Here is a 3,888-nt window from a genome sequence, read left to right as displayed (position 1 = left end):
TTATTTCAGGATTTCGAGTTAAAACAACCCAAACACAGATGACCAAACACCAATTCTGTTACCTCCGCCCATTGGTTTACCCTGAACCAACTAAAGCTGCTAGATTTCACATTACAATTTTAAAGGTCAGAAGAGAAAAAGGGTAAATGAAAATATTTCTCTTCTGAGTTGAAAGTGACCCTGTTGTAACTCCTCCTACATCATGAAAAAGTAATGCACTCCCTCTCAGTTTAAATTGGCTGACCAGAGTGGAAATCACACTTTTAGTTTGACCTAAATGCCAGAAACACAATGGACTGGATAATTACTGTGGCACTTTTCTGTTCAGGTAAGGAAAGTTTGTGTCTTCTGATTTCATGCAGATGTTTTAAATAATCTGCCAGTGTGAAAACTGTCAGAGCGATTACTTGATGGAAGCTGCAGACAATAAAATAAGTTTCTGTTTTACCTATTATTTCTTGGACGCCTCAAAACAAAAATCACAAATAACCTAGAAGTGCAAGACATAAGAACGTTTAAAATAGTTTTTGTATATCATCCAATGATAAACTGTAACAAAAGTAAAGTTTATTATGTTGCGACTGTGGTAGGACTTATCATCAGAATGCATGTTAAAAATGGTCATTACATTTAATTGTGTTAAATGTAACTGTGTTAACTGTAACTTTATTAAATTCCCTTAACAATTTTCTTCATTATGACAAATATTTTCTTTTGCTTAGTCCAAACGTTCCGTCAGTTTTCAAAATGTCGGATTTTATTTCTTTGGAATTATTTTGAACTTTTCTTAAGAATAAGCAACGTGAATCTATTAACAAGAGTCAACACTCTTAAATTAATTATCTTTAATGGTCAAACTGTTTTATGTATCTCTGTTCTGTGTAAGCATTTCGATGGTTACACAGGTTCCTCTTGAAAATGAAACTTTTATCTGTGTTGGATGTGAACCTGGTTAAATAAAGGAAATATTAAAAGTGAAATCAGGTGAAAATGTTAAGATTGCCTGAATGAGCTGGCGGCAAAAGCATCAGAGAAAAGATTAACTTTTAGTTGCGTCTCTTGGACGAAAGCTTTTAAATGCAGGTTTTCTGTAAAAGTAATTAAAAACATCTTACTGTCACAATCTTCGTGGCAGATGTTGAGTAATACCCCAATACAGGAAAAAGGGAGGCAGAAGGGAAGTGAAAATATATGTGTTCAGTAAGACAAAAATAAAAAATAAGACAATGAAACTAGTTAAATTTATTACAAACCAGAAAGAGGAAGACGATGAGTTACACAGGGCAGGGCGGGTGACAAAGCAGATGAACCAGAGGTGACTCAAGAATCAAAATATTCTGAGATGAACTGATGAGTGGAACAAGAATCAACCAAGAAGCAAATGAGAGAGCTGTCAGAGAATGAACAGCAAAACAGAGACCGGTAACTAATAAGCAATGCCCGATTACAACACAACTAGATGTAAGAGAATCAAAACCAGCAGCAGACTGGGAAATTTAGAAATGGTACAAGAACAGGAAGTAAAGAAAACACAGAACAGAAATGACCAGACCACACGCTTTCCAACACTTCGTCTGAAGTATAGAAATCGGTTCCAACAGCTCAAGTCAAGTTTGTTTGCACATTTCAGCACCAAGCCAGTTAGAAGTGCTTTACATCACACAGTCATCGATCATGAAACAAGTAATTAGGGGTTCCTTAATTTTCATTAATTTTGTGAGATCGTGATCAATTCATACTTAAATGTGAAGCCGATCTGACCCACTGAACTTATCTACCTCATCAGAGGTCTAAAGGTCAACCACTGTCCTCTTCTAGACTGGCCCACCAGGTCATGTGTGCTTGTTTCCAGTTAACAACCATCAGCCCCCTGTTGCCAACTCAGCGACTTTATGGCTATATTTAGCAACATTTCAGACGAAAAAAGGAATCAGCAAAAATCTGAATAGGCAGCTCAGGCTTTTTATAGAGCAAATAATCAGCGATTGGCCAGAAAACGGCAATCGGTGTCTCCCTTCGAACAATAGACATTACATTTTGTCAAATGTCATCAAAATCATGAAGGAAAAACAGATATGTTGATCAATGTTTCACTAACAACAAATGAAAGGCAACTCTCAACAGGTGGGCTTTTAGTTTAGATACAAAGCATTCAGTGTTTCAGGTGTTTTGCCGTTTTCCAGAAGTTTGTTACAGATTTGTGGTGAATAGAAGCTGAATGCTGCTTCTCCATGTTTTGTTCCGGTTCTAGATGCACAGCAGAACCAGAACCGGAAGACCTGAGAGGTCTGGAAGGTTGCTATGACAACAGTAGATCTTTAATGTACTGTGGTGCTAAACTGTTCAGTGATTTAACATCAGTATTTTAAAGTCTATCCTCTGAACTACAGAGAGCCGGTGTAAGGACTTTAAAACTGGGGCGATGTGCTCCAACTTCCTGGTTTTAGTCAGAACATGAGCAGCAGCGCAGTGGATCAGCTGCAGCTGGGGGATTGTTTTTTCAGGCAGACCTGTGAAGACACTGTTCCAATAATCAATGAATAAACATATGGCTGAGTTTCTCTAGATCTTGCTGAGACATTGACCCTTTAAGTCTAGACATGTTCTTCAGGTGATAGAAGGCCGAGTTTGCAACGGTTTTTATGAGACTCTGAACGTTCAGATCTGACTCTATCACCACATCCAAATTTCAGGTCTGATCACTAATTTCTAGTTGTAATAACTGAAGCTTTGTGCTGACTCTAGGTTGTTCCTCATGGGGTCCAAAGATAATAACTTCACTTTTGATTTTATTCAGCTGGAGAAAGTTATGGCACATCCAGGCATTTATCTGTTCCAACTATCTGTTCAGTGCTTGGGTGGGTTCAGAGTCACCAGGTGACACACTTTGCAGTGAATTGGAAGAGCAAAATCCCATTAAGTGAGAGCCAGCTCCTCGATTTTTTTCTCCCATTTGCTGCTCAGCTCTCACTCTCAGTGACTTCGCCCTGCTCACTGCAGAGTTTTGTTTTGCTTGGCAGGATGTTGGTCCAATTATGTTCTAAAAGGATGTAAATCTAACCAAAGGTAACATTACTAATTTTAAATATATGAAGCTAAATTGATTGTGGAGAAAGAAAATCCAATAAATAGAATCTGTGATACAGGAAAAATCCAAGACATTTATGGGAGCAAAATCTATTTCAGTTTTTACAGTAAAAAAATAACAAGCCAGTTGCATGATACAACTTAACTATTAAAACCTGACTGCAATATTCAACTTACACTGTTAACTTTATTGTTCCTGTTTCCTGTGACATTTGAAAGGTTTGGTCTTTAGTGCTCTCTAGTGGTTAAACACTGACATTGCAGAACATGTCTGTTCTCTCCTGCATTCTTCACCAAAATATCACTGTACTCAGTCATTAAATTGAATTAAAGAGATTCTGTGGATTTGTTCTTTTTTTCCTCAGTGCTAAAAGCTGCAGTCGGCTTTAACGTTGATTCTGGGGCTTGGAAAACCCTGACAGAAAATGATGAAAGTTTTGGCTACCAGGTGGTGCAAAGACAATCAGAGTGAGTCATCTCGATTCAATTTTTAAAAAACGTTTGAAAGATGTTGTCACCAATGATTGTGTTTCTGTCAGTCTGCTTGTCAGCGCCCCACTACTACAGTATGAAGGGAATAAAAGGGGACGGATATATCGGTGCAACACAGGAGGCAGTTGCAGCAATCTTGTTGCTCTAGGTAGGAATCATTTTACTACCAATATTATGAACGCACAAATTTCACAATAAAGAGATTTAAAAGTAAAAATTTTATAAGTTCATATCATGACCAGAGGTTGGTTCCACCAGGAGCTTAAAGGAAAGATTTTACATTAAATACTGAACAATGTCAAACATGCT

General features: G+C 37.6%; 1 protein-coding gene and 1 long non-coding RNA gene across 2 annotated transcripts in view; both read left to right on the top strand.

Moving 5' to 3' along the window:
* LOC103156845 (integrin alpha-X-like) overlaps window positions 1-3,888 on the top strand; it is a 35,248-nt gene that overhangs the window by 9,181 nt on the left and 22,179 nt on the right. The window lies entirely within an intron of this gene.
* LOC103156844 (uncharacterized) lies at window positions 38-3,728 on the top strand. The gene is made up of 3 exons (XR_478195.2): window positions 38-328; window positions 3,453-3,555; window positions 3,627-3,728. It is a non-coding gene; the product is annotated as an uncharacterized LOC103156844 (long non-coding RNA).

This window comes from Poecilia formosa, unplaced genomic scaffold (genome assembly GCF_000485575.1).
Source record: "Poecilia formosa unplaced genomic scaffold, Poecilia_formosa-5.1.2 Scaffold504, whole genome shotgun sequence".
Taxonomy (NCBI): domain Eukaryota; kingdom Metazoa; phylum Chordata; class Actinopteri; order Cyprinodontiformes; family Poeciliidae; genus Poecilia; species Poecilia formosa.
The sequence above is the reverse complement of the archived record's forward strand: the minus strand, read 5'-3'. Positions and strand labels throughout refer to the sequence as shown.